This window comes from Globicephala melas, chromosome 2, assembly GCF_963455315.2.
Source record: "Globicephala melas chromosome 2, mGloMel1.2, whole genome shotgun sequence".
NCBI lineage: Eukaryota > Metazoa > Chordata > Mammalia > Artiodactyla > Delphinidae > Globicephala > Globicephala melas.
The window spans coordinates 91,346,874-91,369,743 of record NC_083315.2 but is presented as its reverse complement, the minus strand read 5'-3'; the positions used below and the strand labels follow the sequence as shown (position 1 = coordinate 91,369,743).

The window sequence follows — 22,870 nt, the reverse complement described above, 5'->3', positions numbered from 1 at the left end:
GTCTTAGTTGCAGCACGCAGCATCTCTCGTTGCGGTGCGCAGGCTTCTCTCTAGTTGTGGTGCGTGGGCTCCAGAGAGCGCAGGCTCAGTAGTTGGCGGCGCGTGGGCTTAGTTGCCCTGTGGCATGTGGGATCTCAGCTCCCCAACCAGGGATCGAACCCACCTCCCCTGCATTGGAAGGCGGATTCTTAACCACTGGACTGCCAAGGAAGTCCCCCAATTATTTTAAATTGTGTTTGTGTAACTGTGGATTTGTGCATGCATGAAAAAAGGAAGAGTTGTATCTATGGGAAATAACCTGTATGTTAATGCTATGTTATGTGATAAAAAGCAAGTTGCAGGTTGACGTGCATTATATGTGTCTCTTTCAATGAAAATAAAGAAAAACGAAGAACTGTATATCCTTATATACATGGAGAAAGGTATGGAGGGACATACCTGTTCGTTATATCCTTTCCGTCAGTACCTGAAGGGGACTTGTTGGATACTTAAATGAGTAGGATTAGGGGTTGAGGTAGGGAAGGAAGGTTAGTTTTTTCTTCATGCGTTTTATTTTTTCACTTGGTACAAGAAGTGGGTGTTCTTTGTAGTTTGAAAAACAGCAAAGAAAGAAAAAAATGTAATCTTGTCTGTCTCTAATAAGGCTTCAAATTCTGGTCATTTAATGATAGCAATGTCGGTGAAATTTGGGGGTGAGATTATAATTCTCTTCATGTGCAAACGAAAAGGTTAATGGAGCAAAAAGACTCCAAAAGTGATTAACAAATGGCAGAAGGATCAGATTTTATTGTTTTTGACCAAAGGCTTTAACAAAATTTTACTGAGACTGCTATTTAGAAATACTCAAAGGAGACTTGGTAAAGTTTCTCCCAGCGTGAAGCAAAACAACAGGAAGTAAGGAAACCTTGAAGAACAATTTTAAATTGTAGGGTAATAGCTTAGTGTTCAACAGATAAGATTTGCCTTTCCTGATAACTCTGGTGAACAGTTATTTTGCTAGTGGCAGAATATCACAGTGGTTAAAAGCAAGAGCTTTGTTTAGAGGTACTTACTACCCATGGGACGTCAATTTTCTCGTGTGAACATTAGAGAACTTTGATAATATTAACTACCCTCATAGATGTATTGTGAGTATTAAATGGATTAATAACATTTAAGGTGCTGAGAGCCTAACACAAAATAATTGCTCAGTAAATGTTACTAGCTATATGAATCTAAAACTCTGGTTTTTGAAAAAGCGCTTTTAAAAAAATTGTAGACTTTTTAATGATGGCCATTCTGACCGGTGAGAGGTGGTACTTCATTGTAGTTTTGATTTGCATTTCTCTAATAATTAGTGATGTTTAGCATCTTTTCATGTGCCTATTGGCCATCTGTATTTCTTCTTTGGAGAAATGTCTCTTTAAGTTTTCTGCCCACTTTTGGATTGGGTTGTTTGTTTTTTTGTTGTTGAGTTGTATGAACTGTTTGTTGAATAAAGCACTTCTGTTGAAGTATTCATTGTGCAAAGTAATCCTAACAATCATCCTTAAACAGTAGGAGTAGTGCAAAGCACAGTGTTTTGCTTTAATAGGCACTTTACAAATATTGGTTGAGTAAATAATTTCATATGGCTTTGTTAGAGTCTCTGTTTAGATTAATATCATTTCACATATTTATATTTTTCAAAAATTTAAAAGGAAAAGTACATATACAGGGTGATAATTTAGGTGCATCTTAGTTAATGGATTCAAGAATAAAAGAGATTCCTATGTACTTAAATATAGACAGCTTTCAGTAGGGAAATATGAGGGTACTAATTTGTATTTTAGAAAATTATTATGAAGGAGAGGATTCTGGGAAGAAAGCAGGAATCTGTCTTCCCACCTAGATGACAATTGCACTGGCAGAATCCATCTTAAGTAACTGTTTTGGAACTCTGGAGTCTATTGAAGACTTGCCACTTCCAGAGGAAGACTTGGAGGACAAATTGAAGTTAATTTCAGCTCTTAACATAGTAGGAGCCACCCATTCCCTATTCCCAGCCAAGTGGCAGGCAGCTATGCACTGGTCCTGGAGCATCTTGCACGTAGCTTGCAGAAGTCAGGGTGGGCAAAAAGGACCCTGTTTTCCAAATATCAGGAATCTACTCTGATTGCTAATTGCTGCTTCTGATCACAGAGGTGCAGGCAAAGAGGTAGGCAGCCATTGTTGTTGCACCTTTCTCCAAGTCCCTCCCCATCCTGCTGAAGTGACTTCCAGGGGATTTAAAGGGCCAGCACCCTTCTCCCCACCCCCACCCCACTTCATTTTTCTCTTTTTCTCTTTTTGGGAGCCAGATATTTATGACCAGGGCATTCAAAAACAACAAAACACACAGGGAAAATTAAAAAGTGACTAGACATGCCCAGGGAAAGGCTCAGAAAAGACCTGAGAATACTTTAGCTTTACACCTCTGTCTGATCCTCAGCACAGAGACAGCCTACAACAATCAAAAACACAAAAACAATAAATGAAAAGAATAACAAGAGACAGCATATGCTGGAGAAAGGAAAGAATCTGATTTCCAGAGTTACTACATTATTAGGTTCAAATGTCCAGTTTTCAACAAAAAAGTCACAATACAAAGAAACATGAAAGTGTAGCCCATGTAAAGGAAAAAATTAATCAACAGAAACCACCCCTGAGAAGGACCTAAAGGCAGATATACTAGACAGAGACTTTTAACTGTCCTAAAAATGCTCAAAGAACTAAAGGAAGATATGGAGAAAGTCATTAAAACGATATATGAATAAAAACCATATGATCACTTCAATACACGCAGAAAAAGCTTTTAACAAAATTCAACATCCATTTATGATAAAAACTCTCCACAAAGTGGGTATAGAGGGAACATACCTCTACATAATAAAGGCTATATATGACAAGCTCACAGCTAACCTGATACTCAGTGGTGAAAACCTGAAGCATTTCCTTTGAGATCAGCAACAAGACAAGGATGCCCACTCTTGCCACTTTTATTCAACACAGTATTGGAAGTACTAGCCACAGCAATTAGACAAGAAAAAGAAATGAAAGGAATCTAAATTGGAAAGGAAGAAGTAAAACCATCACTGGTTGCAGATGACATGGTACTGTACATAGAAATCCTAAAGATGCCGCCAGAAAACTACTAGAGCTCATCAATGAATTTGGTAAAGTTGCAGGACACAAAATTAAAATACAGAAATCTGTTGCATTTCTATACACTAACAGCAAGCTATCAGAAAGAGAAATTAAGAAAAAAATCCCATTTACCATCACTTCAAAAAGAATGAAATAACTAGGAGAAAACCTGGTCGTAGCACTTTCTCCATACACTGCACAAATCTTTTTTTTGTATTCGGTTGCATTTTTACCTTGCTTGAAATAATAAAGCATAGCACGCCAAAAATGTTGCTTTTTTCTTCCATCTTCAATATTAAAATGGCTACACAAAAATTCACCAATTTTGATAAGTCTTTTTCAAATGCACTGATATGACAGCTGTCACATACAATCTAACAAGATTGTTTCAAATGAAGTTAAATACAACCAAGTGCTACTAGAGCTATCTTTTTTTTTCTTTCTTTCTTTCTTTTTTTTGCGTTATGTGGGCCCCTCACTGCTGTGGCCTCTCCCGTTGCGGAGCCCAGGCTCCAGACGTGCAGGCTCAGCGGCCATGGCTTACGGGCCAAGCCGCTCCACGGCATGTGGGATCCTCCCAGACCGGGGCATGAACCCACGTCCCCTGCATCGGCAGGCGGACTCCCAACCACTGCGCCACCAGGGAAGCCCTACTAGAGCTATCTTATGGAAAAAAACAAATGAACCTTTTGGCCAACCCAATGAAAGACCTGTACTTGGAAAGCTATAAGACACTGCTGAAAGAAATTGAAGATGACAAAAACAGGTGGAAAGATATATCATGTTCATGGTTTGGAAGAATTAATATTGTTAAAATGACTCTGCTACCCAAGGCAGTCTATAGAGTCAACACAATCCCTATCAAAATACCAATGGTGTCTTTCATAGTACTATAATAAATCATTATAAAATTTGTATGGAAACACAAAAGACCCCAAATAGCCAAAGCAATTTTGAGAAAGAAGAACAGCTAGAGGTGTCATGCTCCCTGACTACTGACTATACTACAAAGCTACAGTAATGAAAAGAGTGTGGTACTGGTACAAAAACAGACACATAGCTCAGTGGAATAGAATAGAGAGCCCAGAAATAAACCCATGTACTTATGATTAATTAATCTATGACAAAGGAGGCAATAATATACAATGTGGAAGAGACAGTCTCTTCAGTAAGTGGTGATGGGAGAACTGGACAGCTACACGTAAAAGAATGAAATTAGAACATTTTCCCACATCATGTACAAAAATAAACTAAAAATGGATTAAAGACCTAAATCTAAGATCAGAAACCATAAAAATCCTAGAAGAAAACATAGGCAAAACACTCTTTGACATAAATCATAGCAGTATTTTTTGATCCATATTCTAAGGCAGTGGAAACTAAAGAAAAAACAAACAAATGGGAACTAATTAAATTTAAAAGCTTTTGCACAACAAAGGAAACTATTGACAAGATGAAAAGACAACCTACTGAGTGGGATAAAATATTTACAAATGATATGACCGTTAAGGGGTTAATACCCCAAATATATAAATAGCTCATACAACTCAGTATAAAACAAACAAAAAACCAACCTGATTAAAAAATGGGCAAAAGACCTGAATAGACATTTTTCCAAAGAAGACATACAGATGGCCAACAGGCACATGAAAATATGCTTAACATCACTAATCATCAGAGAAATGAAACTCAAAACCACAATGAGATATCATCTCACACCTGTCAGAGTGACTATCATCAATGACCACATATAACAAATGTTGGTAAAGATGTGGAGAAAAGGAAACCCTTGTACCCTGTTGGTGGGAATGTAAATTGGTGCAGCCACTGTGGAAAACAGTATGGAGGTTCCTCAAAAAACTAAAAATAGAATTATGATATGATCCAGTATTCCACTCCTGGGTATATTTCCAAAGAAAATGAAAACACTAATTTGAAAAGATGCATGCACTTCAGTGTTCATAAGCAGTGTTATTTATAATAGCCAAGATATGGAAGGAACCTGAGTGTCCATCAACAGATGAATGGATAAAGAAGATGTGAGATATATATATATATGTATATAATATATGTGTGTGTGTGTGTATATGTCATGGAATACTACTCAGTCATAAAAAAGAATGAAATCTTGCCATTTGAAACAACATGGATGGACCTGGAGGATATTATGCTTAGTGAAATGAATAAGATAAAGACAAATACTGTACATATCACTTATATGTGGAACCTAAAAAATAAAACAAACAAATGAATATAACAAAACAGAAACAAACTGGCACATATAGAGAACAAACTAGTGGTTACCAGTGGGGAGAGGTGAGGGGCAAGATAGGAGTAGGGGATTAAGAGGTACAAACTACTATGTATAAAATACATAAGCTACAAGGATATATTGTACAGCACAGGGAAGATAGCCAATATTTTATAATAACCTTAAATGAAGTATAATCTGTAAAAATTTTTAATCACTTTGTTGTACACCTGAAACTAATATAATATTGTAAATCATCTATACCTCAATTTTTTTTGGCTAAGCCATGTGATATGTGGGATCTTAGTACCCCGACCAGGGATTTAACCCGCACCCCTTGCAGTGGAAGCACAGAGTTGTAAACACTGGACCACCAGGGAAGTCCCATATACCTCAATTTTTTAAAAATGAAAGAAAAGAAAACCTCATCCTTTGCATCACCCCAATATTTAGTCTTATCTTACAACATATCTGACTTTCTAAATTTCACCTGGACAGCCATGCATTTTCACTACTCGCAGCTTTATGTGTGTTATTCATACTGCCTAGATAATCAACCTAATAATTAAAATCCTACTCATGGCTTGAGGCCCACTTCAGATGTTCCCTGTTTCATGAAGTCTTCCCTGCTTCTTCAGTTGAATTCAGTTCTGTTGAATGTCTTCCTTTTGCTCTTCCAGGTCAACTCTTCATCGTTTTCTACCTTTTTGTATGCCCCAAAGGCTGACCTGTTGGACTAAGCATTGGGCTTCCTTGCCCTCTGGCTTGAGTTGGAGTTGAATGGTGGAGAGCTCTAACAGATGAGAGGAAGAGGTTTCCTCCTGAGGGTTTGGCTTGGTCTGGCCTCACCTGTTAACTTAAGTCACAGCTCCTCTCAATGTGGTGCTCTCCGCATGGTTCTCTTCTTCCAGGTTTTGGTGAACGTTTTTCCCCCTTCGTCCATTTTGGCTCTGAGGTGGTGAATTTCCAGGTACTGGTTCCAGGTTACTCCACTGTCCCTTGTGGTTTTCCTACTTCACACCCACACCTTTGTGAATAGTCTTTTTACTTAATTAAACCTGAATGATTCTAATTTGAATATACCATCTGTTTCTGTTTAGACCCTGATTGATATAGTGCCACAATGTGTTTCTTGTACCTGTAGTACATTTCATTTTATATTTATGGTTATTTTTTAATTTGATTCAACAAGACTGCAAAATAAATATCTTATGCTTCATTAGCATTTTCATGCATTAAGCGTTTTCTCATAATTTACTTCATTTGATTTTTACAATAAACTGTTTACAATAAACGTCATCCCTATTTTACTGATGAGGAAAAAGGAAACAAAGCACGTTACTCATACCAGGTCACACAGCTAGTAAGTGGCAGTGCTGGTATCTGTAGGAACCCAGGCCTGACTCAGAATCCAGGGTGCTTTCTGTTGTATTTTTCCTTACATCTTTTTATTAAACTTAAAAAAATTTTTTGAAGTGATCACAGATTTACAGAGAAGATGTAAGTACATTCAAAAAAATTTTTCCTGAACCATTTAAAAGTTGCCAACCTGTTACCCAGTTATCCCATATACTTGAGTGTGCAGTTCCTTATACTAAAGGACATTCTTTAACATAACCACAATACAACCTTCAAAACTGGGAATTTAAATTGTTACATTACTACATCTAATCATTAGATCCCATTTGAGTTTTGCTGATTGTCCCAGTGATGTCCTTTATAGAAAAAGGATCTGGTTCAGAATCACTTGTTGCACTTAGCTGTCTTATGTCTAGTCTAATTCATCCTGGAATAGTTCCTCAGTTTTTCTTTGTATTCATAATCTTGACACTTTGGAAGATTACAGGTGAATTATTTTTTAGAATGTTTCTTAAGTTGGTTGTTCAATGTCTCCTCATGATTAGATCCAGGTTATGCATCTTCGGTAGGAATATCACAGAGTTCACTTTGATTTCTTGATTAAGGTGGCGTCTTGCTAGTAACCGTAAAGTTACTCTTTTCCCTTCTTTGAAATAAATATTTTGTCGAAAGGTACTTTGAAACACTATGTAAATATCCCATTCCTCATCAAACTTTCAAATTATTTACTTGTTTATATTTGTACTGACTCATGGTTTCCCATTTTATTCAGTGGATGACAGTCTGTTATTATTATTGCTTGTTATGATGCTCAGATTGTTCCCGTTAATGGGAAATGGCATTTAGCCAAGATCTGGGTGCTAGGTGTGATCATTGCTATTGAGATATCACTGTTCCTTGGTCTCCTCAGTAGAGTTAGACAAAGCTAGGGAATATATATTTGCATATACAGATGTATATACACACACACACATGCATACAGTTCCATTATATCTATTTACTTATATTGAAACTCATGAGTTCTCACTGATTCTGATCAAATACTCTACAGTTGAAAGAAGGAAGTATGAAGAGAGAACTTGAGTGCTAGATGGAAGTAAATGAAAAATAACCCAACCAACTTAGCAAATTTGTTTCAGGACAAGGAGTGCTTGACTAAGGAGAGTTGTGTTCGTAGAATTTTGGAAATTGAGGGCTTACAAATAGTGAAGGTAACTCTTCTGCTTTTTTCTTTGTGTTCCATACCACTAGGAAATATTGACCTTGAGCTGCAATTATAAATACTAGTTGCTACTGATATTTTCTAATGGGAATTTTGGATTTCATTCATCTCATGTTGGTATGAGAATAAGAAAACTGTCAATTGTTAAGAACTCATTAAGTTAGTTGTGTCAGTTATGAACCTCTAAACTCAGAATTGTGAAAATGAATCACAGAAATGTTTAAAATGCTTAAGTGTTTGAGGAATATAGGAATGACAAGCAATACACAACAGGTTATATACTATGAATAACAATATAAAATTTATATATTTGTAGAAAGGTGGAAAAGTACAGTAAAAATTTATTGTGCTTAGCAATGGCATTTGGTCAGTTATTTAATTTTTTTTTACTCTTTTGGGATGTTGATTATTACTGATTTGGAACTGCTCATTATATTGCAATGTTAAGTTGTGGTAAATCTACATTGTAGATAATAAATGCCATTTGGAGAAGATAGAAGAAAATGAGATGGAAATATTTTACATTTCAGTCTTTATTTTCCTTCTTTCTGCTAACTAATGCAATATAGTGAATGCACTTGGATAAAGAATGAGTGCTTTGGTCTTTTCCAAGTGCCTCCTGGTTCTATGGTCATGGCAGTAGCTGTAGGGTCAGAGAAACTTTAAGTGGGGACACTTCAGGAGATTCTTCAGGCCTATGTCATGGTTAAGAAAATTGCAGCCCTTCTGTCTCCTCCTCTTCCCTCTATAGGTGGGAGCTCATGGATCCTTTAGCTTTGGGGGGGTTGTGAGAAGAGGGCTAGTCTATCAATCCCAAGCAGAAGATCCTAGAAAGACCCTGTGATATCCAGCCACAGAGTAATTTTCATTTTAGGGAGTGATATTCTCATACCACTAAAGGGTTGCATCGTGGGAATAGACCACTGCCACTATAGTTGGGCCTCTCTCATTGAGGCTAAGAACAGCTGCTGATGTCTGTCCTTTTTGTACCCATACTTCCTTGTTCAAATAAGAGTAATAAAATAACTTCAGTGAAGCGATGAGACAGAGAGATTTGTTTGGCTGTTTCTGGGGTTACTTGCCTGGATGTTTGTTATTCCTAAGGTGGGAGATCTTTAGTCCTTGGGATGAACTTTCCACAGTTGACAGCCAGGTATTAAGAGATGGCAAGTGGAGGTCTGAAGGTTTTTCAGGGAGAGTAAAGTGACCTAGTTGTTCTGTTGTTTCACTCAGAATTCTGACTTCTTGAAGGATTGAAATGACAAGGATACATTTTAGATTTTGTGGTACTGCAGTCCTGAGGTCACCCTCACTTAAGAGAGAAGGCCTTTATCCGGGGGACATTATTCAAAGAAGGGACTTATCTGAAAGCAAGCTTAAGACACAGGTTTAGTGCCACATATGCTATGAAGATTTTCCTACCCCAGCCCACAGTCTTTTTTCCTTCTCAAAATATAATATTATGTCTACCCTTCTTTCTTTTTCTACTATGTAAAAGTATTGAACTTTTTACTAACTCTGTGATCATTGTAGATCGAGACAGTATTTCAAATGTCTTTCAGATCTCCCACAGAGACCATGCAGTGCTAGGGCCCTGTTAGGAATTTAATAAATACTTGCTGCTGAGGTGAAGAGAAATCCAGTTCTGGGACCTGCCAGTCTCAAAACTGGTTTCTTTCAATATAATAAAACAAGAAGCAGACTCACAGATATAGAGAACAAATTAGTGGTTATGGGGGTTGCGGGGGGCATATAGGAGTGGGGGGATGGGAGGTACAAACTATTGGGTGTAAGATAAGCTACAAGGATGTATTGTACAACATGGGAAATATAGCCAATATATTGTAATAACTGTAAATGGAATGTAACCTTTAAAAATTGTATAAATATACAGTGGAGATGGGCTTCCCTGGTGGTGTGGTTGTTGGGAGTCCACCTGCCGATGCAGGGGACACGGGTTTGTGCCCCGGTCCGGGAGGAGCCCACATGCCACGGAGTGGCTGGGCCAGTGATCCATGGCCACTGAGCCTGAGCGTCCGGAGCCTGTGCTCCGCAATGGGAGAGGCCACAACAGTGAGAGGCCCGTGTACCGCAAAAAAAAAAAAAATTGTATAAATATACAGTGGAGAAAAGACAGCCTCTTCAATAAGTGGTGCTGGGAAAACTGGACAGGTACATGTAAAAGTGTGAGATTAGAACACTCCCTAACACCATACACAAAAATAAGCTCAAAATGGATTAAAGACCTAAATGTAAGGCCAGAAACTATCAAACTCTTAGAGGAAAACATAGGCAGAACACTCTATGACATAAATCACAGCAAGATCCTTTCTGACCCACCTCCTAGAGAAATGGAAAGAAAAACAAAAATAAACAAATGGGACCTAATGAAACTTAAAAGCTTCTGCACAGCAAAGGAAACCATAAACAAGACCAAAAGACAGCCCTCAGAATGGGAGAAAATATTTGCAAATGAAGCAACTGACAAAGGATTAATCTCCAAAATTTACAAGCAGCTCATGAAGCTCAATAACAAAAGAACAAACAACCCAATCCAAAAATGGGCAGAAGACCTAAATAGACATTTCTCCAATGAAGATATACAGATTGCCAACAAACACATGAAAGAATGCTCAACATCATTAATCATTAGAGAAATGCAAATCAAAACTACAATGAGATATCATCTCACACCAGTCAGAATGGCCATCATCAAAAAATCTAGAAACAATAAATGCTGGAGAGGGTGTGGAGAAAAGGGAACCCTCTTGCACTGTTGGTGGGAATGTAAATTGATACAGCCACTGTGGAGAACAGTATGGAGGTTCCTTAAAGAACTACAAATAGAGCTACCATACAACCCAGCAATCCCACTACTGGGCATATACCCTGAGAAAACTATAATTCAAAAAGAGTCATGTACCAAAATGTTCATTGCAGCTCTATTTACAATAGCCCGGAGATGGAAACAACCTAAGTGTCCATCATCGGATGAATGGATAAAGAAGATGTGGCACATATATACAATGGAATATTACTCAGCCATAAAAAGAAACGAAATTGAGCTATTTGTAATGAGGTGGATGGACCTAGAGTCTGTCATACAGAGTGAAGTAAGTCGGAAAGAGAAAGACAAATGCCGTATACTAACACATATATATGGAATTTAAGAAAAAAAAAATGTCATGAAGAACCTAGGAGTAAGACAGGAATAAAGACACAGACCTACTAGAGAATGGACTTGAGGATATGGGGAGGGGGAAGGGTAAGCTGTAACAAAGCGAGAGAGAGGCATGGACATACATACACTACCAAACGTAAGGTAGATAGCTAGTGGGAAGCAGCTGCATAGCACAGGGAGATCAGCTCAGTGCTTTGTGACCGCCTGCAGGGGTGGGATAGGGAGGGTGGGAGGGAGGGAGGTGCAAGAGGGAAGAGATATGGGAATATATGTATATGTATAACTGATTCACTTTGTTATAAAGCAGAAACTAACACACCATTGTAAAGCAATTATACTCCAATAAAGATGTTAAAAAAAAAAAAAAAAAGGCATGTACCAGTATGTTCATTGCAGCTCTGTTTACAATAGCCAGGACATGGAAGCAACCTAAGTGTCCATCAACAGATGAATGGATAAAGAAGATGTGGCACATATATACAATGGAGTATTACTCCGCCATCAAAAGAAACGAAATTGAGCTATTTGTAGTGAGGTGGATGGACCTAGAGTCTGTCATACAGAGTGAAGTAAGTCAGAAAGAGAAAAACAAATACCGTGTGCTAGCACATATATATGAAATCTAAGAAAAAAAAAAGAAAAAGGTCATGAAGAACCTAGGGGTAAGACGGGAACAAAGACACAGACCTACTAGAGAATGGAGTTGAGGATATGGAGAGGGGGAATGGTAAGTTGGGACAAAGTGAGAGAGTGGCATGGACATATATATACACTACCTAACGTAAAATAGATAGCTAGTGGGAAGCAGCCGCATAGCACAGGGAGATCAGCTCGGTGCTTTGTGACCACCTAGAAGGGTGGGATAGAGAGGGTGGGAGGGAGACACAAGAGGGAAGAGATATGGGAACATATGTATATGTATACTGATTCACTTTGTTATAAAGCAGAAACTCACACACCATTGTAAAGCAATTATACTCCAATAAAGGTGTTAAAAAATTAAAAAATTAATTAAAAATAAAAAGAAGGACTTGTTTCTTTCAGAATAATGATTCTTCTCCTCATTGGGTATGGCATACGTTCCAGTTGGCCTTGTGTATCTTTACCTGCATTTCAAAATTTCTCTTGTAGTTTCTTTCTCCTCCTGTTCATTGGAAACTGTTTAAACAGAAATTTCCATGGTATACATTGCATGGATATACATATATGATATGAATAAATATGGGAAATAAATCTCTCTGTAGTTCACAGTGTAAAGTGGAGGAACCAAATAGTTTCATCTGTCAAAGTCAAATATAGGCCGTTGCCTGTTTTCTCTGGAAAAATCTGCTACAAAAAACCAGGGGCAGGATCCAAATGATGTTGATTAACCCCTAGCTGGGCTTACAGTGGGAAGGAAATGTGAACATTTATACTGGGCAGAGACCCAAATATCAGTGACCTGCAGTGGTGTTGAGGGAGTGGCCTGACATTTATAAAGAGTGGACAGCATTTCCTGATACTTTGTGGGGTTGTTTTGGCACAGCTGGCACAGTTGAGACTTTCTTTCCCTTCCTAAATACGTTGTTTGCTCTTTGGGTAAGCTATAGCCAGGTGGACAGTGGGGCCTGGGCTGTGGCTTAGATAGACTTGGATACTTGATGGGTGGGGCTATAGCATGCTTTCCTACTGAGAAATTAAATAGAATTTTAAATTAAAATATTAAGTCGTCTAATTATAAATATAGGGAAAACTGTACTTATGAGTATCATAAATAACTATAGTAAAATAAAAAATAAAAACAATTGGGTTTAGTTAGTATCCTCATTGTATTCAAGTATTCCTAATTACTATATTTACATCAGAATTTAAGACCTGAAAGGGACATTAGATATTATCTAGGAATAGAACAAAAGTCTGAAAGAGTAAGCTGTACACCAAAATGTTAACAATGGTTATGTCTAAATGGTGGGAGTATTTTTATCAGCATTTTCTGGGTTTTTTTTCTATTTTAAATATATTTATTTATGTAATAAAACATTATAAGAATACTTCTCATGGTGAATACTCAAATACTGATCCTTGTCAATAAAGATGACATCTATTACTGCATTAAGTAGCAGTGTTACTAAAAGGGAAAAAAAAGTCTTCTAGTACAGTCCTTTTAACAGTGGAGTTATAGACCAAGAGATACGTGATGTTTAAAATCCATTTAGATGGAATACATCATAGAATTTAAAGCTGTTTTCTCATAAATATTTCTTAGGTAAATTAACAAAAACTGGTGAAGAATTTCTTTTCTGTGTGAAAATCATAGTTGATAATAGCTATTTCATTTTATAATAGAAATGTATGGGTCAAAAGGTACAAATTTACAGCTATAAAATGAATAAGTCATGGGGATATGATGTACAGCGTGGTGACTATAGTTAATAATACTGTATTGCATATTTGAAAGTAGCTAGGTGGGTGGATTGTGAAAGATCACAGGAGGAGAAAAAAATTTGTAACTGTGTATGGTGATGGATGTTAACTCGATTTATTGTGGTGATCATTTTTCTTAAAAATAAATTTATTTATTTGTTTATTTATTTATTTATTTTTGGCTGAGTTGGGTCTTTGTTGCTGTGCGCGGGCTTTCTCTAGTTGCAGCGAGTGGTGGCTACTTTTCATTGAGGTGTGTGGGCTTCTCATTGCTGTGGCTTCTCTTGTTGTGGAGCACGGGCTCTAGGCACGTGGGCTCAGTAGTTGTGGCTCGTGGGCTCCAGAGCGCAGACTCAGTAGTTGTGGTGCATGGGCTTAGTTGCTCCGTGGCATGTGGGATCTTCCTGGACCAGGACTCGAACCCGTGTCCCCTGCATTGGCAGGCGGATTCTTAACCACTGCGCCACCACGTAAGCTCTGTGGTGATCATTTTGTGGTATATAGAAATGTTGAATCATTATGTTATATACCTGAAACTAATATGTCAGTAATACCTCAATTTTTTAAAAAGCCTGGGAAAAAAGAGAAATGTATGAAGCCTTTCTGTGGGAAAATATTAAGGGTTAAGAACTTCATGTATTTTATTGGCTAGGTAACCTCTCTTTCAGTTACATGATTTTCATACTTATAGAAGGGAAAGAATGATCCTTAGGCCCTAGCAAAACCGATAAGACATGAAGAAAGAGTTTACAATTTTTTTTACATTAATGGTTTCTGAAGATTTTTTAGAAATGAATATTTAATAAGATGGAAGGTAGAAGTTTTTTTGAAGGTATCTATGTGAAGTTGGGGCATATTAACTATGGTGTCTGTATTGGATTTTCCAAAAGTCCATGGTTCTTTTAAAGTACATGGGAGTACCAGCGAGAATGTTAACTCTTTTGAGTACTCCTTATACCAAAAAATGGAAAAAAATAATATGTAGTAACAATAACAACAAAAACTAGCACAGTAAAGTGCTTACTTTGTGCCATTGTTCTTAAAGTTTTACATGTATTTACACAGTTAATCCTCTCAAAAACCCTGTGAGTTTTAGGTGCTCTTTAATCTCCATTTCACAGGTGAGGAAACTGAGGGAAGGTTACTTGCCCCAGGAACCAGATTTCAAATCTGTTAAGTTGTGAAGCCTGTGTTCTTAACCATTAAACTATAACTGTAGCTATTTAGAGGAAGGCAAATTATTCTAAGCCCTTTCCCCAACTCCAGGCCGCATTGTTATATTTTGTACATGAATACTCTCCTCAAATAATAGGCCCTGAACCCTAGTTTTCTGTACTGCTGCCACAAGTTTGCAGATAGGATGGGTCAGTAGATCCACAAATAGTACCAGCTGTACCTCACGGTCTCTGTGTGATGAAAAGTAAAAGTAAGTACAACTCTGGGCTACTTGAGGTTTTCCTAGCAGCTAACAGTGCTAGTGAAAACATATGTTTGAATAGTTTCCAGAGTTGTCTAGAATTATTTTCCAGTTTAAAGATGCCTACTAACACACGGTTTTTAGATTTATTATTTTTTTACATCTTTATTGGAGTATAATTGCTTTACAATGGTGTGTTAGTTTCTGCTTTATAACAAAGTGAATCAGTTATACATGTATTCCCATATCTCTTCCCTCTTGCGTCTCCCTCCCTCCCACCCTCCCTATCCCACCCCTGCAGGCGGTCACAAAGCACTGAGCTGATCTCCCTGTGCTATGCAGCTGCTTCCCACTAGCTATCTACCTTACGTTTGGTAGTGTATGTATGTCCATGCCTCTCTCTCGCTTTGTTACAGCTTACCCTTCCCCCTCCCCATATCCTCAAGTCCATTCTCTAGTAGGTCTGTGTCTTTATTCCTGTCTTACCCCTAAGTTCTTCATGACATTTTTTTTCTTAAATTCCATATATATGTGTTAGTATACGGCATTTGTCTTTCTCTTTCCGACTTACTTCACTCTGTATGACAGACTCTAGGTCCATCCACCTCATTACAAATAGCTCAATTTCGTTTCTTTTTATGGCTGAGTAATATTCCATTGTATATATGTGCCACATCTTCTTTATCCATTCATCCGATGATGGACACTTAGGTTGTTTCCATCTCCGGGCTATTGTAAATAGAGCTGCAATGGACATTTTGGTACATGACTCTTTTTGAATTTTGGTTTTCTCAGGGTATATGCCCAGTAGTGGGATTGCTGGGTCATATGGTAGTTCTATTTGTAGTTTTTTAAGGAACCTCCATACTGTTCTCCACAGTGGCTGTATCAATTTACATTCCCACCAACAGTGCAAGAGGGTTCCCTTTTCTCCACACCCTCTCCAGCATTTATTGTTTCTAGATTTTTTGATGATGGCCATTCTGTCCGGTGTGAGATGATATCTCATTGTAGTTTTGATTTGCATTTCTCTAATGATTAATGGTGTTGAGCATTCTTTCATGTGTTTGTTGGCAGTCTGTATATCTTCTTTGGAGAAATGTCTATTTAAGTCTTCTGCCCATTTTTGGATTGGGTTGTTTGTTTTTTTGTTATTGAGCTGCATGAGCTGCTTGTAAATTTTGGAGATTAATCCTTTGTCAGTTGCTTCATTTGCAAATATTTTCTCCCATTCTGAGGGTTGTCTTTTGGTCTTGTTTATGGTTTCCTTTGCTATGCAGAAGCTTTTAAGTTTCATTAGGTCCCATTTGTTTATTTTTGCTTTTATTTCCATTTCTCCAGGAGTTGGGTCAGAAAGGATCTTGCTGTGATTTATGTCATAGAGTGTTCCGCCAATGTTTTCCTCTAAGAGTTTGATAGTTTCTGGCCTTACATTTAGGTCTTAAACCCATTTTGAGCTTATTTTTGTGTATGGTGTTAGGGAGTGATCTAATCTTATACTTTTATAGATTTATTTTTAACTAACATTTTTCCCTCCTTGAAATGTCCCTTTTACTTCTCACTTATCAATAATTTTTTTTAGTAGTTATTTATTTAGGCTGCTTCAGGTCTTAGTTGCTGTACGCGAGATCTTCATTGCAGTGTGCGGGACCTTTTTTAGTTGCGGCACGCGGCATGCTTGTGGGATCTAGTTCCCTGACCAGGGATCGAACTTGAGGCCCCTGCATTAGGAGCATGGAGTCTTACCCACTGGACCACCAGGGAAGTTCCAACAATTTCTGATACCTGTATTTGAAATCAATATTTATTTCATCATTTTGAACCCTTTTTCATCCTAAATGGAAATCACAGTTTTTGTTGTTGTTTTTGTTGTTATGAGTCTACTTGGGGCTCAGAGAACATAGTATATAATAGAAAGAACTACAGAGCTACCAAAAACAAGCAAACAAACAAACAAAAAATCTATCAGCGAAAAGTTCCTATAGGAAAATACAGCGCAACCATTATTCTTGGACCTTAAACAGTCATCATGAAATCTCCAGAGACATAGTTGATTCTAACTGCTTTTGAGAAGGGTTTGTCTGCTAAATGTCGCTGATATCAGGGAAGTCCATTCCTTGAGATTTATCTTGTGGATCTTCTTTTTAAAAAATAGACTTTATTTGTTAGAGTAGTTTTAGGTTTACAGAAGAGTTGAGCACAAAGTGCAGAGAGATCCCATATACCTCCTGCCCCCAAACTATCAACATTGCACACTGTTGTGGTACATTCGTTGCAGGTGGTGAACCTACATTGACTGATATATCATCTAATGTCCATAGTTTATATTAGGGTTCATTTTTGGTTTTGTTCATTCTTGGGTTTGACAAATGTATAATGACATGTGTACACCATTATAGTATCATAGAGAGTAGTTTCAGTGCCCTAAAAATCGTGTGCACTCCACCTGTCATCTGTCCCTCCCCCAACTCCACCCAATCACTGATGTTTTTACTGTCTCCATAGTTTTACGTTTTCCAGAAATTCATATAGTTGGAATCATACAGTAAGTAGCCTTTTCAGATTGGCTTCTTTCACTTAGCAGTGTGCATTTAAGTTTCCTCCATGTTTTTTCATGGCATGATAGCTCATTTCTTTTTAGCACTGAGTAATATCCTGTCATCTGGATGTACCACAGTTTACACATTCACCTATTGAAGGACACCTTGGTTGCTTCCAAGTTTTGGCAATTATGAATAAAGCTTCTGTAAACATCTGTGTGCAGCTTTTTGTGTGGATATGTTTTCAGCCCCTTTGGGTAAATACCAAGGAGCGTGCTTGCCACATTGTATGTTAAGAATGATATGTTTAAATGGAATATTACTCAGCCATAAAAAGAGTTATTTGTAGTGAAATTGAGTTATTTGTAGTGAGGTGGATGGACCTAGAGTCTGTCATACAGAGTGAAGTAAGACAGAAAGAGAAAAACAAATGCTGTATGCTAACACATATATATGGAATCTAAAAAAAAAATGGTTCTGAAGAACCTAGGCGCAGGACAGGAATAAAGACGCAGATGTAGAGAATGGCCTTGAGGACATGGGGAGGAGGAGGAAGGGTAAGCTGAGATGAAGTGAGAGAGTGGCATGGACATTATTACACCAAATGTAAAATAGATAACTAGTGGGAAGCAGCTGCATAGCACAGGGAGATCAGCTCGGTGCTTTGTGACCACTTAGAGGGGTGGGAAAGGGAGGGTGGGAGGGAGACACAAGAGGGAGGAGATATGGGAACATATGTATATGTATAACTGATTCACTTTGTTATAAAGCAGAAACTAACACACCATTGTAAAGCAATTTTACTCCAATTAAGATGTTAAAAGAAAAAAGAATAATATTTTTATTTTATAAATAAAAACACAAAAAACTGGCAAAATGTCTTCCAAAGTGTCTGTACCATTCTGCATTCCCATCAACAATGAATGAGATTTCCTATTGCTCCATATCCTCGTCAGCATTTGGTGTTGTCAGTGTGTTGGATTTTGGCCATTCTAACAGGTGTGTCTGGTATCTCCTTGTTTTAATTTGCAACCCTAATGACATATGATGTTGAACATCAAAAATTCTGGTTCCTAGTTTCAGTTTCCCTTAGGAAATGAGTATTGCTAGGGATTTTGGTTTGGGCTTCAGATGTTGTGAGTCCCAGTACAGAAGCATCCAGTGGACTATCCCCTATTTAGCACATCCTTAAAAAGACTGGAAGTGCTGTGTCACATAAAATTAACCTGTCTGTTGAATGCTTTCTTCTGTTTATATTCCAGAAAAAATAAAGTTACACTGCTCATCTCTCCTCCTGAACTGGACCCTCTAGCTTTAGATTGCCTTTTGGTGATTTATTTTAGCCTTCAAACTGTTCTTGGTATTCATATTGAGCTGTTTCCATCTGCTTCATTATAATACCACAGTCAGAGTGAACCACGGTGTCATCTGGCTCTGTTGTGCTCTATTTAGGGCTGTGGTTTTTCCTAGAATTTATGATGAGCTAAGCCTCACAGTTCTTGAAGACTGGAATCTGAACTTTCTACCAGTTCCACGTTTGGAGCCTACTAGTTTTTGTTGTTCACATCTTTTACTGTTGAGTGAAAATGGTATCTTCAAAGATGTTTTTCATAAAACCTCCAGGTGATTATTTGAATTTGGATAAAGACATGGGCGGAGTAACATTCTGTTGTCTTCCTTTACAATCCACTGAGCTCATTCTGCTCTGCTGTGTGAGTGGTGGGAAGAAATAACACTTTCACTAGATGTGGCCTTGCTCTGTCTGCACCTCTGTTTCCACTTTCTTCTGGAGCACTAGAAAGAAAGGTTGAGTTTTGGGGAACATTTCCAACTAGTAAATGGGTGGCAGCCAACTCAAGTGGTCTGGTGAAGAGAAATAACCTCTCCTTCCTTCAGTCCCTGGGAATTTTACCAAGACAGATGTCAGGAGGCAAAGAGAACTCTGCCCAATTTTCAGTTTTGCTAATATAGAGGTGAATGAATGGCAAGTACAGAGCTGGGAGGGAGATTGGGGAAGGGGGTGGGAATGGTCCAAGGTCCAAATCTTTTACCACTCCCTGGGTTATTTTGGCCCTATGCCTAATATTAGAAGCACTAAAAAACAAACAAAACATAAATAGTTCATTGGTCAAGAAACATAACTATAGCTGCTAAAACAATAGGGTAGTATAGTCTTAGGTCAGCAACTGCTATCTTCGTTCCCGTGGTCCCTAGTTACGTGTGTTATCTCACTTAATCTTCACAACAAACCTGTGATATAGTTACAAAATATCCACTTTACTGGGAAAGAAACCGAGGCTTACAAATTTTAAGTAAAATTTTGTGGGACCATACAAATTTGTATGGTCCCACAGCTATGAACCATAAGAACAGTATTCCAATTTGGAACCAATTTGGAACCGTATCAGGAGATTCACAGAATTTAAGGGAAAGTAGAAAAATGAGCAGGAAACCATGGGGCCCTAGGTAGCAGGGAAGCCAGGCAAAGCCGTATCACAGAATAGTCTGATTTGAGCACCACGCTTGGCACTTGTGTGTTCAGGATGTAGTACTGATGGACTGTCGATGCCAACAAGGAGAATTTATTCCTTTGTTTTTGTGTCATTCTTTGAAAATTCAAGCGCAAGCACCTAGTTGGCGGGCCTCATTTCACATGTTCGTGTTCTAGCCACCAGGAGGTGGAGAGGGTTTCCTGGACTATTTGGCTTCCGTCGGGGAGGGTTGGGCCCTGCTTCCAACCAAGACTGACACAATCAGGTTCCCCCCGCAGATAGGAAGAGTATTTGGATGCTGAGTAGCAGCAATACAAAGGGTAAATGCCCACCATACCAGCTGTGTATGTAGATGTCTATGTGGCCTTCTGCTGAGGACTGGTTCAGCTGGAAGCTATGCCTTCCCCATAAGCCAGGCTGTTTTGTCCTGAGCCTGGGGTCTGCCTGACAGAGTCCAACAGGACTTTCAGACACTACACAAAGTACAGGGGTTTTCATAGGAGGACCTCTGGCTGTTTCTGATTCATTAAAGCTGACCACTACAGAGATGAGTGACAGTGGAAGCAGTCAGCTGTTAGGATCAGTCTGAAGAGGCAGCATGTAGAAAAGGGCCCCATAGGGAAAACTCCTCCCTAACTTCTGGGCTTAACTGATTCTCAGTGTGGTGTCTTGAGACCCTGAATTTGTGTGAATTGTTACTGTGCAGTATTTCATTGTAGCTTTACCTGATTAACCATATTAAACTTTTTTTTTTTTGGTAATGGGAAAGAAAAAGAATTAATGTACATGGTTTTTCTTTACTAATTTGCTTGCGTGTCTTTGCCTTTCTCCCAGACTCTTTTTGCCTTAAGGTTAGGGACCATATATATCAATTTTGTGTCTTTAATGTCTAGCCTTGGGCCCGGCATATAGTAAGCACTTTGAAAAATATTTGACTGACTAACTGAATGAATGAATTTTCCTTAGCAATCTTCTTTTTTTTTTTAAGGTTTCAGTATTTTATTCAAGTTTTATTTTTAAGTGATGTTAATTGTAGCATTTGAAGGGGAGGAACTAATTCCATACAAAATGGAAGACTCTAAAACGTACCCATTAAACTGCTAAAAAATAAACTGAGTGGCGAGAATACAACAGAAGTTCAGTTTAGATTCTGAGTGTTGTCCCCATGTGATTACAGTTACAGAGACTCTTCTCAGCTTTCAGCTGGAGCTCTTTAGAAGCTATTTCATACTCTGGTGCAAGGGCGAAAAAACACAACATGAGAAAAAACACAATTAAGTCCTGAATTATTGGCTTCATCACATCCGCCTTCTCCACCCCAAAATGGCACAAAAGAAACAGCAACCATGCCCCGCAGACTACTTTTTGGTGTAAAAGAGGTGATGGATTGCGGTGGAAAAAGTCCCTGCCTAAAAAAGTCCCTTTCAGATGAGTTTGTATACACCATCAAAGAGTCTCTCCTCAATCAGGGTAGGAAACCAAGGTTCAATTCTCAGGAAGTCACAATTTCATTCATTTACTCAATACGAATTTACAAATTACAAAGTGCCTGCAAATTATCAACTTCCACTTGCAGCCATTTCTAGGTAAAAAAGAAACTTGACATCTCTAGAGGGGCCAGCAAGCTCCCCCTCAAGTCTACAGCTGAAAGGACCTTTTTTGAAATTGGGTTTCTTCTGTACCTCTGCAAGGGTAACACCCTAAAGCTGAATCATCTTTAACCTGGAAGTCTAACATGATATTTAGCGATACTTTCATCCCAGACATACAACATTAAAAGGTACGCTAAATTCTGAAGGTAGCTATGCTGCAAAATAGTTTAAAATTAAATGATTGTACAGTATTCATTTATGCTTGAAACTCCAGTCCTAGACCAAGCTTGTGGCCACCAGCGTTGACATTCTTGCCATCCAGCAGAACTGACAGTGTCAGTTTGATACCTGGCTTTAGGGTCTGAGTATATCCTAACCCTGTCAGGCTGGAGTTATTCACTTTAGCCAAGAAGCAGGCATCAGGGTCAATCTGGTACTTTGCTGTTATTCTGAAGTGAGTGTTACTGTTTCCTGCTGTCCAGGCCAGATTAACAGCAGTCTCCAACTTTTCACTTTCTGAAAAATGGAGCCGCCAGACTCTGTCCCATCATTTACATTAGTGTGAAGCTGGAACTCATCCGTCTTGTAACCAACCGCAAAGTTGCTCTGGGTCACTCAAGACTTTGCGGTCTCAAAATTCACCTGGTAGCCAGCCAGCCCTCATAACGCAGCACCAGAGCACCCCGGATGGAAGGCCCAGCAATGTTGAAATCGACATCACAACCCAGGTTGATATGTTCCCACTTGTACCCTGTCTTGATTTTAGCATTTTTTTCCCCCAGTGTTTGGTGAGAAGGATGAATCGAAGGTCAGCTTCAGGCCACGTGCAAGCTGATCTTCCACGGTAATCTCCGTGCGTAGTGTGTTGTCAGTGTTCCATTTCTGCGTAAACGTTAGACCATATTTGGTCCATCTGTACTTGCTTTCCTGACTGCCCGTCACTTTGGTGGTCTCGGTGTTGGCTGAACCTGTAAATTCCAGTCCATTCTCAGATTTTGTTTTCAAATCAAGTTTTATTAAGCCAAATCCATAGCCCTTGGTGAAGACATCCCTGGCAGATTTGCCAAGATCAGCATATGTGGGAGGCACAGCCATCTTCTGCTCAGAAGTGGTGGCAGTCAGCAATCTTTTTTTGAAACTGAATTGATTCTCATAAAACAGTGGGGAATTTATAGTCATGGATGTTTGAAACATTTTATATTATTATAGGTTAAAAAATAATTTACAAGCTGCTGTGGGAAGAAGGACAAGAGTGACATGCTCTCTATT

The 22,870-nt window shown here is 38.4% G+C and overlaps 1 protein-coding gene and 1 pseudogene across 1 annotated transcript in view; one reads left to right on the top strand and one right to left on the bottom strand.

The window, feature by feature from the left end:
• Positions 1-22,870, top strand: part of STARD9 (StAR related lipid transfer domain containing 9) — a 130,076-nt gene that overhangs the window by 37,996 nt on the left and 69,210 nt on the right. The gene's annotated exons all lie outside the window — the stretch shown is intronic.
• Positions 21,229-22,714, bottom strand: LOC115845171 (non-selective voltage-gated ion channel VDAC1-like; annotated as a pseudogene).